This window comes from Piliocolobus tephrosceles, chromosome 11, assembly GCF_002776525.5.
Source record: "Piliocolobus tephrosceles isolate RC106 chromosome 11, ASM277652v3, whole genome shotgun sequence".
Classification (NCBI taxonomy): domain Eukaryota; kingdom Metazoa; phylum Chordata; class Mammalia; order Primates; family Cercopithecidae; genus Piliocolobus; species Piliocolobus tephrosceles.
Genome location: NC_045444.1, coordinates 64,844,548 through 64,860,079, shown reverse-complemented (window position 1 = coordinate 64,860,079; position 15,532 = coordinate 64,844,548). Strand labels below are relative to the sequence as shown.

Sequence of the window (15,532 nt, the reverse complement as noted above, 5' to 3'; positions counted from 1 at the left end):
TTTTAGCTATTTTAATCAATAATGGTAACCTCTTTCACTCATAATCAAGACACATACTTAAAATAGATGACTATAAGACCGTTCTAACTGCTTTGCTCAAATTTAAAATTCTTCAAATAGTTCATAGGCCCTTTACAACCTGGCCTCCCCTCTCCACCCTCTGTTTGATCCCCTCCTATTACCCTCAACCCCTAGCGAAGTGACATTTAACTTCAGGGTTTTCACCTGTCATGCTCTTCTCTCCACCCTTTCTTCCTGTAACTTTCTTACTATCTTCACCACCCTCTCTTCATGTGACTTAAGTCTTCCTTATGTTCCAGTTCCACTGAGACGCAACTTCCCCTGAAAAGCCTGACCCATCAAGTCCAGAATAGATGGTCCTGCCGTGTTCACTGTCACCACCTGCACTGCCCAGCCACGCCCCTGAATACACACACGGGAATTGCAGATTTGAGCATCTGTCTCCTCTGGCTAGGTGGTAAGAACCTTATCAGCAGGATCCATGACAGCCCTGTTGTTCTTGTATTGCCAGTACCTGAGACACAGTCACACTCAGTAAACTGGTTTGAATTGAATTGTTGCCAAAGGTAAAAAAAAAAAAAAAAAAAAAAAGATAAACCTAGCTTGTTTTTCTCCCCTTTTTAGAGAGAGGGGGGAGATGTGAAAAGACAAAGATGATTCTCCCTTCTTATAGACAGGAGTCAATCCAAATCAGGCCCTGACAATGAAGCATGCTTGAAAATCTCTCACCTCATCTGCAAAACTTGTGTGACAACCCTCCAGACCCTCTGGGCTAGACCCTGATTGAAAATTTGAATTTAAAAATAGATGTTGGCTCCAGGGACTAAAATAATAGTGAGGAGGAAAGAGGAAAGGTCCAGGATTGTTGTTCCTGGATCAATATTGTTCCAACATTTTAAAGCGTTCCAACATTTTAAAACGTATGTACTCAGGCATAAATCATCATCCGGTATGAGGAAGTGGATGCCTCCAGTCTCTATGACTAAATCCAAACTGTCAAAACCAGAATTTATGTACTTCTTTAAAACACTACGTAAATGATCAATATTTAATTGTAGCTGGGGCTCAGTAATCTGGGCTGTGAACAGATCTTATTTGAAACCAGTATTTCATACATACTTATAAATATAAAGAAAGCCAAATCCAAGAACTTAAGAGTATTTGAATTCCAAATGAAGAAAGGAAAGAATATCTTATTTTGTTCTGCTTTATGTTTGTCTTTATTCATGACCACTTCTTACTAAAAATTACCATCTGAAGCTTTTGACACTCCTGTTGTATGCACAGCATTTTAAGTGCAGCCATGAAATAAGTTGGTTGAAACAAAATAAAATACCTCCTAACAGTATGCTCTGATATTGTGTCAATGTAAATGCCAAAGCATAACAGACTGTTTTCCATTTATAATAAGTGGAATCTTGAGTTGCATTGGAAAGCTAAAAGATTTGCACTGACTTAAATGAAAGTGTCCTTTTTAAAGCAAAAACAATTCATTTTGTCTGTGCTCATCACAGGAGATGAGATTTGAATGCTATCAGTTGTGCATGAATTCAACCTCAAAAACAGGAAGCACACAGCTGTGATTTTGGCCTTTTTCCATGAATCTCCACAGCGCTGTTCCTTTTGATGGTGAGAGTTTGTATAACATCAGGAACCATCTGAGCATCAGTGCAGGTTGGAGGCATGACACTCCTCAGGGTGAACAAGCCTTTGTGTTGAGAGTTTGAGTGTTTGGCCTGCTCCTTCTTCCTTCTGTTCAACAGCAGTTTCATTTGTGTAACCCAGGACATGGCAAATCGGATTCCTTGGATCCTCCTTTTTGTACCATAAAATTAACTTCCTATCTTCCTTAAAGAGCAAGAGTGCAGAAATAATTGTATAGACAAGAATGCATGTGTATTCCCAATTCGCACAATAAAAACTGGGTGAAATCAAAATGTATTTTAACATTTTAACAAGTAGATGGAAAAAATAGATCAAATCCAATTTTTCTTTAAACCAGAAAAATAATAGTTACATAACATTAAGTTTTCTATCTGTATTCTCATGGCTCCTTGCCATGGCTCTTTTTCCGTCTAGAATGCATGTAAACATCAATACTTGTGAAATAGCAGCTCCAGAACTAGGTAATAAAATGAAATCATCTTTTTCCTTTGTCATTCAACAACTGTTCTTTTTACAAGAACTTTATTGATTCAAGTATCTACAAAATGGTATTTTTATCTTACATATGCATTTTTAAAAATCATGTGATAAAATCTTTTGAGCATAAAACATCAGTGAAATATAAAAGGACATACTTTATCCATGGCAAATTGTCTCCAACACATATTATGCTAATGATGGCAGACAGCCACCTCTCTTTGTAATAAGTATTATGCACACCCACACACAAACAAGCTGTTGGAAAACAGAGTCAGCTGGAAATGTAGACAAGGTAGGAAACCACTTACTTGGCAGAGTCAGAAAGCGAATATGCCCATTTGCTCCAGAGCCGCTCCTCTAGCACCTGCTGCCATGTCAACGCTGCAGGGCCAGCCTTTGATTCAAGTGAATGCAGCTCCAGAAGGTGCCTTTTAAAATGCATTTTTACTCATTTCTATTACTCTTACAAGAGTAATAGTATTTATCACATTGTGGTCTGGGTTAGTAGATTAAATAAGAATGCCTCCCCACTCAAAGAACATAATTTCTGGTGAGAAAATGGGATCTATGGAAAGATGAAAGATTTGCATGCTATGTTCCACTTAGGGGTGGTGACTGGGGATATGTAAAACTGGAAGGGATAAACTGGCTACACAACACAGTGAGGACGCTCAGTGTCAGCTTTGGCTTTCAGCTTCCCTGTCTGTATGAATTTCCGATAGATTCTGGAAATGTTTTTAGGGAACTCCCCGAGAAAAAGTTAGAGACCCCAATAAAATGTTTCTACATGACAATTTTTGTTACCCAGTAAGAGGACTCTACTGGGTTTAGTAGTGTCAAGGTGGACCCTACATCCAGTTCCTGGTGTCTTTATAAGAAGGCCATGGCAGACACAGAGACACAAAGGAGACACACAGGGAGGAGTCAGTACATGACACGTGACAACAGAGGCAAAGATTGGAGTAATGCAGCTGCTATCAGCCAAGGTGCACCAGAGATTGCAATCACTGGAAGCTAAAAGAAGTGAGGAAAGATTCTTCCCTAAAGCCCTTAGAGGGAGAATGGTTGTTTTGCTTTAGACTTTGGACTTTTGGATTTCTAGCCTTCTGAACTATGAAATAATGAATTTCTGTTGTTTTAAGCCACCCTGTTTGTGGTACTTTGTTATGGCAGCCCTAGGAAGCTAATACAATGAGCATATTTTAGAAGAACCAATACAAGTCTCTGGTAATAAAATTCCTAGAGACCGTTACTGGACAACCAGTCAGCCTTTCAAACCAGCACTCCTGTGGTGTGCTGGAATACCTCTGCTTCCTTCTTGATTTGAAGGGATCACCTTGGTATGTTTCAGTCAATCAGTAACTTTTCATCTTCTATGTGAACATCACCCCGTAAGTGCACTATGGTGCAAAGAGTTCTAGAGGAAGCTAAAATTATTCACAACAGGGGTCGAGGAAGGGGGAAAGAAAGTTGTGTTTAGACATATAACCAAAGTAAGACTATATACAATAAAAGGAAGGAGAGGAGAGATCAAAAAATGGGATTACTAACAGTCAAAAATTAAGAAATACTGACCTAAACAACACTATCAATCTACTTCATCTAATTGACACATAGAATATGCATCCAACAAAGGCAAAATACACATTCTTCTCATGCTCACATGGAGCATTTTCCAAGATATAGCACATTCTTGGCCATACATCATACATTAAAAATTTAAAAGAATAATAATTATACAAAAACAGGTTTACAGACTGCAATGGAATGAAACAAGAAATTAATAACAAAGCTCAAAAATCCAGAAATACTTGTAGATTAAACAGCACGCTTCTTTTTTTTTGTATACTGTAAAGTTCTAGGGTACATATGCACAACGTGCAGGTTTGTTACATATGTATACCATGTTGGTGTGCTGCATCCATTAACTCGTCATTTACATTAGGTATATCTCCTAATGCTATCCCTCTCCCTTCCCCGCTCCCCACAATAGGCCCTGGTGTGTGATGTTCCCCTTCCTGTGTCCAAGTGATCTCATTGTTCAATTCCCACCTATGAGTGAGAACATGCAGTGTTTGGTTTTCTGTACTTGCGATAGTTTGCAAAGAATGATGGTTTCCAGCTGCATCCATGTCCCTACAAAGGACACGAACTCATCCGTTTTTATGACTGCATAGTATTCCATGGTGTATATGTGCCACATTTTCTTAATCCAGTCTGTCACTGATGGACATTTGGGTTGATTCCAAGTCTCTGCTGTTGTGAATAGTGCTGCAATAAACATACGTGTGCATGTGTCTTTATAACAGCATGATTTATCATCCTTTGGGTATATCCCCAGTAATGAGATGGCTGGGTCAAATGGTATTTCTAGTTCTAGATCCTTGAGGAATCGCCACACTGTTTTCCACAATGGTTGAATTAGTTTACTGTCCCACCAACAGTGTAAAAGTGTTCCTATTTCTCCACATCCTCTCCTGCACCTGTTGTTTCCTGACTTTTTAATGATTGCCATTCTAACTAGTGTGAGATGGTATCTCATTTTGGTTTTGATTTGCATTTCTCTGATGGCCGGTGATGATAAGCATTTTTTCATTCATTCATGGCTGCATTAATGTCTTCTTTTGAGAAGTGTCTGTTCATGTCCTTTGCCCACTTTTTGATGGGGTTGTTTTTTTCTTGTAAATTTGTTTGAGTTCTTTGTAGGTTCTGGATATTAGCCTTTTGTCAGATGAGTAGTTTACAAAAATTTTCTCCCATACTGTAGGTTGCCTGTTCACTCTGATGGTAGTTTCTTTTGCTGTGCAGAAGCTCTTTAGTTTCATTAGATCCCAATTGTCAATTTGGGCTTTTGTTGCCATTACTTTTGGTGTTTTAGACATGAAGTCCTTGCCCATACCTATGTCCTGAATGGTATTACCTAGGTTTTCTTCTAGGGCTTTTATGGTTTCAGGTCTAACATTTAAGTCTCTAATCCATCTTGAATTAATTTTCGTGTAAGGAGTAAGGAAATGATCCAGTTTCAACATTCTACTTATGGCCAGCCAATTTTCCTAGCACCATTTATTAAACAGGGAATCCTTTCCCCATTTCTTGTTTTTGTGAGGTTTGTCAAGGATCAGATGGCTGTAGATGTGTGGTATGATTTCTGAAGGCTCTGTTCTGTTCCATTGGTCTCTATGTCTGTTTTGGTAGCAGTACCATGCCGTTTTGGTTACTGTAGCCTTGTAGTATAGTTAGAACTGATAGAGATGAAAACCATGACACAAGAACTATGTGACAAATGCACAAGCTTCAGTAACTGACTCAAACAACTGGAAGAAGGAGTATCAGTGATTGAAGATCACATGAATGAAATGAAGTGAGAAGAAAAGTTTAGAGAAAAAAGAGTAAAAAGAAATGAACAAAACCTCCAAGAAATATGGGATTATGTGAAAAGCCCAAATCTACGTCTGATTGGTGTGCCTGAAAGTGATGGGGAAAATGGAACCAAATTGGAAAACACTCTGCAGGCTATCATCCAGGAGAACCTCCCCAACGTAGTAAGGCAGGCCAACATTCAAATTCAGGAAATACAGAGAATGCCACAAAGATACTCCTCGAGAAGAGCAACTCCAAGAAACATAATTGTCAGATTCACTAAAGTTGAAATGAAGGAAAAAATGTTAAGGGCAGCCAGAGAGAAACATCGGGTTACCCACAAAGGGAAGCCCATCAGACTAACAGCGGATCTCTCAGCAGAAACTCTACAAACCAGAAGAGAGTGGGAGCCAATATTCAATATTCTTAAAAGAATTTTCAACCCAGAATTTCATATCCAGCCAAACTAGATTTCATAAGGGAAGGAGAAATAAAATCCTTTACAGACAAGCAAATGCTTGGAAATTTTGTCACCACCAGGCCTGCCCTGCAAGAGATCCTGAAGGAAGCACTAAACATGGAAAGGAACAACCGGTACCAGCCATTGCAAAAACATGTCAAAATGTAAAGTCCATCAATGCTAGGAAGAAACAGCATCAACTAATGAGCAAAATAACCAGCTAATATCATAATGACAGGATCAAGTTCAGACATAACAATATTAACCTTAAATGTAAATGGACTAAATGGTCCAATTAAAAGACACAGACTGGCAAATTGGATAAAGAGTCAAGACCCATCAGTTTGCTATATTCAGGAGATGCATCTCACATGCAGAGACACACATAGGCTCAAAATAAAGGGATGCAGGAAGATCTACCAAGCAAATGGAAAACAAAAAAAAGCAGGGGTTGCAGTCCTAGTCTCTGATAAAACAGTCTTTAAACCATCAAAGATCAAAAGAGACAAAGAAGGCCATTACATAATGGTAAAGGGATCAATTCATCAAGAAAAGCTAACTATCCTAAATATATATGCATCCAATACAGGAGCACCCAGATTCATAAAGCAATTCCTTAGAGACTTACAAAGAGACCTAGACTCCCATACAATAATAATGGGAGATTTTAACACCTCACTGTCAACATTAGACAGAACAACGAGACAGAAAATTAACAAGGATATCCAGGAATTGAACCCAACTCTGCACCAAGCGGATCTAATAGACATCTACAGAACTCTGCACCCCAAATCAACAGAATATACATTCTTCTCAGCACCACATCACACTTATTCCAAAATTGACCACATAGTTGGAAGTAAAAGACTCCTCAGCAAGTGTAAAAGAACAGAAATTATAACAAACTGTCTCTCAGACCACAGTGCAATCAAACTAGAACACAGGTCTAAGAAACTCAATCAAAACCTCTCAACAACATGGAAACTGAACAACCTGTGCTTGAATGACTACTGGGTACTAATGAAATGAAGGCAGAAATAAAGATGTTCTTTGAAACCAATGAGAACAAAGATACAACATACCAGAATCTCTGGGACACATTTAAAGCAGTGTGTAGAGGGAAATTTATAGCACTAAATGCCCACAAGAGAAAGCAGGAAAGATCTAAAATTGACACCCTAACATCACAATTAAAAGAACTAGAGAAGCAAGAGCAAACACATTCGAAAGCTAGCAGAAGGCAAGAAATAACTAAGATCAGAGCAGAAGTGAAGGAGATAGAAACACAAAAAACCCTTCAAAAAATCAATAAATCCAGGAGCTGGTTTTCTGAAAAGATCAACAAAATTGATAGACCACTAACAAGACTAAGAATGAAGAAAAGAGAGAAGAATCAAATAGACACAATAAAAAATGATGAAAGGGATCTCACCACTGATCCCACAGAAATACAAACTACCATCAGAGAATACTATAAACACCTCTATGCAAATAAACTAGAAAACCTAGAAGAAATGGATAATTTCCTGGACACTTACACTCTCCCAAGACTAAACCAGGAGAAAGTTGAATCTTGAATAGACCAATAGCAGGCTCTGAAATTGAGGCAATAATTAATAGCCTACCAAACAAAAAAGTCCAGGACCAGACAGATTCGCCGAATTCTACCAAGGTACAAGGAGTAGTTGGTACCATTCCTTCTGAAACTATTCCAATCAATAGAAAAAGAGGGAATCCTCCCTAACTCATTTTATGAGGCCAACATCATCCTGATACCAAAGTCTGGCAGAGACACAACAAATAAAGAGAATTTTAGACCAATATCCCTGATGAACATCGATGCAAAAATCCTCAACAAAATACTGGCAAACCGAATCCAACAGCACATCAAAAAGCTTATCCACCATGATCAAGTGGGCTTCATCCCTGGGATGCATATGGTTCAACATATGCAAATCAATAGACGTAATCCAGCATATAAACAGAACCAAAGACAAAAACCACATGATTATCTCAATAGATGCAGAAAAGGCTTTTGACAAAATTCAACAGCCCTTCATGCTGAAAACTCTCAATAAAGTTGGTATTGATGGAACGTATCTCAAAATAATAAGAGCTATTTATGACAAACCCACAGCCAATATCATACTGAATGGGCAAAAACTGGAAGCATTCCCTTCGAAAACTGGCACAAGACAGGGATGCCCTCTCTCACCACTCCTATTCAACATAGTTTTGGAAGTTCTGGCTAGGGCAATCAGGCAAGAGAAAGAAATAAAGGGTATTCAGTTAGGAAAAGAAGAAGTCAACTTGTCCCTGTTTGCAGATGACATGATTGTATATTTAGAAAACCCTATCGTCTCAGCCCAAAATCTCCTTAAGCTGATAAGCAACTTCAGCAAAGTCTCAGGATACAAAATCAATGTGCAAAAATCACAAGCATTCTTATACAACAATGACAGACAAAGAGCCAAATCATAAGTGAACTCCCATTCACAATAGCTTCAAAGAGAATAAAATACCTAGGAATCCAACTTACAAGAGATGTAAAGGACCTCTTCAAGGAGAACTACAAACCACTGCTCAGTGAATTAAAAGAGGACACAAACAAATGGAAGAACATACCATGCTCATGGATAGGAAGAATCAATATCGTGAAAATGGCCATACTGCCCAAGGTAATTTATAGATTCAATGCCATTCCCATTAAGCTACCAATGACTTTCTTCACAGAATTGGAGAAAACTGCTTTAAAGTTCATATGGAACCAAAAAAGACCCCACATTGCCAAGACAATCCCAAGCCAAAAGAACAAAGCTGGAGGCGTCATGCTACCTGACTTCAAACTATACTAAACAGCACACTTCTAAATAACATGTAGATCAAAAACAAATCTCAATAAGGATTTTTAGATATTTTGAAAAATACAAAATTACAAATAAAACATCAAAATATGTGGGATGTGGAAAAATAGTGTGTAGAGGAAAATGTTTAGCATTAAATGCATATATTAGAAAGAAAAAAATCTAAAATCAACCTAAGCTGTCACCTTAGGAAACTAGAGAAAGAAAAGTGATTTAAGCCTACAGCAAGCAGAATAAAAGAAAACTTAAAAATGAGAGTGTAAATCAATGACATTGAGAACAGGAAAATAATAGAGAAAATCAATGAGAACAAAAGTTGTTCTCTGAGCAGATCAATAAAATTGATATACCTTTAGCCAGGATAACCAAGAAAAGAGAGATGACAAAAATTACCAATATTAAAAATGAAAGAAGGGTCACTACTACTGATCTATGGACATTAAAAGAATAACAAGGGATACTATGAACAACTCTAAGCCCACAGATTTGATAACTGAAATGAAATAGATCAATTCCTTGAAAGACAACCTGCCAAAACTCACACAAGCAGAAATAGAAAACCTGAAAAGCCCTTTATCTGTTAGATATATTGAACCAATAGTTAACAACTTTCCAAAAAATAAAACACAAGGCCTAGATGATTTCACTGATAAATTTACCAAACATTTAAAGGGAAAAAAATAGCCATTCTCCACCATCTCTTCCAGAAAATAGAAGCAGAGAGAACTCTTTTTAAACTTATTCTCTTGGGTCAGAATTACTCTAATAGTAAAACCAGGTAAAGGTATTACAAGAAATGAAAACTAAAAACTGATGTCTCTCATGAATATAATTACAAAAATCCTCAACACAACACTAATAAGTCAAATCTAACAATGGATAAAAAGAATGCCACACAAGACATAGGATTTGTTCTAGGTATACATAGCTCTTTCAAAATTCAAAAATCAATCAGTGAATCTACCACATCCACAGGCAAAAGAAAAATATAATATAATTTTATCAATTGATGCAGAAATAACATTTGACAAAAATCTAATGTGTGTTCATGATAATTTTTAAAAACTGTCAGAAAACTAGTAGCAGAGGAAACTTCCTCAACTTGATAAAGAACATCTATAACAACCTGTAACTAAAATCATACTTAAGGACATCCTCTCTTACCACTCTTATTCAATGTTGACTGGAAACACTAACTAGTGAGTGGACAAGAAAACATAAAAGTTCTTAAGATTTTAAAAGAAATAAAACTAATTTGATTTATAGATATCATGACTCTCTACCTAGAAAATCCCAAAGAATCTACAAAAAAACTCTTGGAACTAATCAGAGTACACAAAATCACCAAAGCAGAAGATCTGCAACAACTGCACTCAAGAAAAAGCTAGGGAGCTGTCAGTGTGGTGATCAGGTGTCTCCAGAGACCGTGGCAAAGGCAGGCTGTAAGAAATTGCCCCTTTTCTGTACGTTGGTTGCAGACATTATGGAAACCTGAAATCTAGTTGCGACATGCCACGCTTGCTTTTTCTTGCACCTTCCTCTGATATTTTGGTGGGGGGTGGGGGCAGATTTGAGAGAGGTAAATTACTTGAAGAAGATGATGCTCACCAGAATGAGGGAATGCTTGATGTGGAACATAAATCAAATTTGATCATTAACTGCCATTGTCATTATCAACAGATCAAGAGAGAAAAAATAGAAATTGTGATAACAGGATTGCTGAGCTGGGCTTTCTCCAATAATAACATGACCAAAATAAAATAAAAGAAGTCCTTTTGGCCTCTGACATCACATCCTGGAGTAGATGATTTACCAGTTGGTCATCTGCTGTGCTGCAAGAATGAATGTAGCTACCGTGGATATGTACTTTCCTATCAGCAAGGATGGGCCCCAGCTGCTAGTATTATTTCTAAGATTTCTTCTTAGAAACCTAAGCTAAAATATGCGAACCTCTGTATTATACCTTAAAAAGCAGTATTTCATAAAGTCATATTTTAGTTTGTTAATTCATTAAATGATAGAATACAAATGGCTATTTTGGCACTTATAGTTAACTGGAAACTTTTCAATGAAACTAATTGTTTTATATTGTCTAAATGTTAAATATAATTATTTTCTTCATTTCCTTTAAACATTTTCTTGAGGGTAATTTTTGGTCTTATATGTCAGTATTCTAAATTATTATGGCATTATACTTTGTCACTTAAAAGAAAACAAACTGATGCACCACAAAAGCCAAGTATTAAACTTGTATTTTATCAAAGGCCTTGTAAATATAGTAGTGTAAGCAGTAGAGCACTGTAAAGACCCCATCCGGGACTTATAAATGAATGTACAAAGTACCTATTATAGGTTTTGTTCAAATCTATGGCAATACATTGTATAATTGCAAAAATACTGATTTACTTTGAGAACCCAAAATGGATTATGAACACCATGAAAGATGGCCCAGGTTTAACAGGATGTTCCTGGACAAGTCAGGAGCACAGTCTAAGGTACAGGGGCTGGCTGGTCCTCAGTTGCAGCTGACTTTTTTTTTTTTTTTTAGACAAAGTCTCGCTCTTGTCGCCCAGGCTGGAGTGCAGTGGCTTACTGGAACCTCTGCCTCCCGGGTTCAAGCAATTCTCCTGCCTCAGCTTCCTGAGTAGCTGGCATTACAGGTGCCTGCCACCATGCTGGCTAATTTTTGTACTTTTAATAGAGACGGGGTTTCTCCATGTTGGCCAGACTGGTCCCAAACTCTACCTGCCTCAGCCTCCCAAAATGCTGGCATGAGCCACTGTGCCCGGCCACGGCTGACTTTTTCTTGGCACATGAATCTCATTCCTCTGTGCTCTGCCTCTAATCCATTGTAGGCAAAAATTAAGTCAGTGAAAGGAATGATACCATCACATAGAGAATCTCAGAATTAGAAAAGCCTGTACCATTTCTTTAAATATAAGAAATTCTTGGTTGGCTTAATCAAAATTATATAGCAGAGTGTGTTATATGCCATAAGGATCATTGTGAATGAATAAAAACTATTTCAAGAGGTTTGAATCTTTGCTATACGTGTGTGTGTGTGCATGAGTTCTTCCTTGTATGAATTCAGTAATACATAAAATGCCCAGGTGATATGTGATGTGATTAGGTTAGAAAAACACCTCATGCTAATGGCCCCAGTGCCATTAGCAACTTATGGCCTAGATTTGATGAAGAAATACGCTTCTCTCATTTTAACAGTGGTATCATACAGAGAGTTATTTATATGTATGCTCTGGATAAAAAGCTCAGCACAACTCCAGTTTTAAAATAGATAATTAAAAATCTGTATATTTCCGACAAGATTTCCAGATAGCTGTTGGAGGGGGGGAAATACTGTTAAGATATGTGTACACATATATCAACCTCAAATGTAAATTCATTTAAATTCTTCATTGATAGCAAACCAAAAAGAATTATTTCTAAACAGAACTTAGAAGTTACTTTAATTTTAACGTAATAACAACATCATAACATCGTAAATCTTAGCTGAGAAGCAGCTGTTGGTTTTTTTCAATCCATTAGTTATGGTATTTCAAGCTTCCATAAAAGTACTGAATCTAGATCTTTAAAGATGAATTATTCTAGCTCATATCTTAAGGTTACTAAAGCATACATGATTACTGCAGGAACAAATGTTTTGTGTGTTTATTTCTTTTTTATAGCTAATGGTTTATATGCTAATAATAAAATGTATATTATGTCTACTAAATACCTGGAAACAACAGAATTTGCTTGCCTGTTTCTTAGCTTTACTGGGAATTCCTTAAAGTATAATTTGACATTAAGTTCCTGTAAAGGTAATAAATTTAATCTGAATATCTCATTCAAACTTTTGCAGATAGGGGATGCTTATTCTTGTATAAATATTGACTCAAAATGCTCTTAATAAATGCAGTTTCTCCAATTCAAGAGGAAAAATAATCATGGTGGTTAATATTTAACCACCATTAACATACACCTATTAAACATTCCATTGCAGAGTCGTGGTTTGTTTTATGGAAGGATGGTAATCAAAGCAAGTTAAGACAGTTTTCTATAGTCAAATGTACTGGCTTCTCATTGTGCTATATTCCTTTTCATGTGTGGACACATGGAGAAATATTTCTTTTTCCACCAATCTGAAACTTTGCAGGTTGGCTCAAGCAGACTCCATATACAGTGCAAAGATTACATGATTATTTTAATAACACCAACAGACATATTTGAAATGAGAGTATAACTGATGTTTAAATTGTATGACATTGGCTGTGTATGTTACTGAAAATAAATTACAACCAATCTTCATTTTTGGTTTAAATTTCTGATGATGGATATGCCTTTATATGTCTAATATAAACATTTCCATTTAGAGATAACATAGATGAGATAAACGGCTCTCTCTTGATGTTGCCCTGAGAAACCTAGGGCCATCTGAATCCTTTTTAATTGGGTAAATGTAGGCTTTTTGTTGAGGTTATCGTGTACTTACTTTATGCAAGTAAATTGAAGTCCTAAATATTGCTTATTATAATAGTGGAACACTGAATGTCATGCTTTTGAGCCCGTTCTCAATCTTGTATTCTTAGAGAAGGGAGCACTTGTTTTAAAGAATTGAAGTATTCTGTATTACTCCTCTTAAAATGTTACTATTTGGAGGAGCTAAAGACCTAAATTCTAATCCTAGTTTTGCTACAGAAGAACTCTGAGGACTTAGGCAACTAAAATCTTTGACCCTCATGTTCCTTGCCTGTGAATTATGGTGCAAAATAGACCATTTCTAAATGTGCGTCTAGCTCTCACTGATCTCTAAGGGGTATTAAACACACAATGTGTTCTTGATTTTCTCATTGGAACAGGTGGATGATATTGCCAAGCACTTGGTGTTTGGGGCCAAATGATCAAGAAACCAGTCAAGGTTTAGAACAAAATTTTAAGGAAATTTCCTGGGAAGCAGAAGACAGATAAGGTAATAATTTTGTTTGCTCAGAATAGTGTACTTTTTTTTGGCAGTCATAAAAAATTCTATTTATTCAATAAAGAAAAAATATAAATATATATATATGATTGTAGGACTTCAAATATGGTTCACTAAAAACTTGGTGTACCAAACACAATCAGGCTCTTATTCACCCCCTAAAGTCCCAGCCTTGAAGCCCTTTCATGCAGTTGTGGCTTTGTTGAGTGATGAAATAACTGGGAATATAGCACATAGTAGTTGATAAAAAATTTATCCCTATGTTAGGAAAAAAAAAAGTCAGCATAGATATTGTCATTCTCTAGAGAAATGCAACCCTAGTTTAACATTCGTTTTGTGTCCAATGAGTATTATAAAAATGCATAGTGGTATAATAGAACATAGAAAATAATATGCCTAATGTAAATGACGAGTTAATGGGTGCAGCACACCAATATGGCACATGTATACATATGTAACAAACCTGCACGTTGTACACATGTACCTTAGAACTTAAAGTATAATTTAAAAAAAAGAACATAGAAAATAAAAAGTCACTTTGACATCTTTAACATGTGGAACCTTGAGGAAATTCGTAGATACATACCCTTATAAGACTGTAGCACTCTAAACAGGGCTATCAAAATGTCCACCCACATGATACCTGCTTTAATGAAAAGCTCAGTACCAGTTTCAGACAATTTAAAAATCTTAGCCTTTATTATATTGAAATTAAGTCAAATTATTTTTCCGTTATGATCCCTTTTGAAATAAGCTTTCAAACATTTCTAATGCTTTCTTCAGAACAGCTCATATAAATTAATAATTTTTTTAAAAAAATTCTTTCATTTCAGTTTAATCTATTAATACTTTAGATCTCATTCTCAGGTAAAAATTACTTTATTGCATGTAAAGGAATTGCAAATAGAATATAGTTCACAATTTTTTTCCAAATTAAGCTTGAGCCTGGATAAAAATATTTTTAAATGCCCAACAATATTCAGATATTATTTGCCGTGTTTCTGTTTTCATAAGAAGAGATAATATGTTTCATAAAAATACATATCTAAAAGGATAATCTGATTTGTAAAATTATAAATTCTAGTTTTCAGTCAAAACCACCCTGAACGTGAACTTATCAGAATCTTGTCTGAGTAACTACAACCCCTCCGCCAACCTTAAAAAACACACCACAGCCCCACTCTCCAGCAGTGTGGCCAAACCAAGGGAAACAAGAAGCAGGAACATAGCTACACAGGTCAGAGCCAAATACGAAGAGTAAAAATAGTACCTTGAGCTTTCAGAACCACAAATTTTCAAAGTGAGCCAGAGGGCAGAGCAGCAGCTACATTTTCAAACAGAAGTAACTACATCTTTCTAATCAACTGCCGTGTTATGGAACATAAACTGCAGGAAATGATGTCTTAATGTCCTTTTCTGTATCAGATAAGCAGGAGGAAGTATCAGTGGTGTGCTTTACTTAGTGAGTGAAGCTTAATAAATATATTCAATAAATATCTTCCACTTATGTCCTTTAATGCAGTAGAATGCTTTTCAAAAACCATTCAATTTGTGTGTACATTGACCAGAAAGTGTTCTACATAAAAAACTGTATTTTGCTTGGGTTTTGAGATGAATGTTTCATGAGATAGCTGTGTATGTATCAAAATTATTTAAATATGAGGAAAATGTGATATTCGTCGTATATTTCTCTAAAGCAGGATT

General features: G+C 36.4%; 1 long non-coding RNA gene across 1 annotated transcript in view; it reads right to left on the bottom strand.

Moving 5' to 3' along the window:
* Positions 1 to 15,203, bottom strand: part of LOC111542782 — a 52,457-nt gene extending 37,254 nt beyond the window's left edge. Inside the window, exon 1 of the long non-coding RNA XR_002731659.1 lies at positions 15,099 to 15,203. This is a non-coding gene — a long non-coding RNA (uncharacterized LOC111542782). The remainder of the gene's footprint in view (positions 1 to 15,098) is intronic.
* Between the last annotated feature and the right edge of the window lie 329 nt (positions 15,204 to 15,532).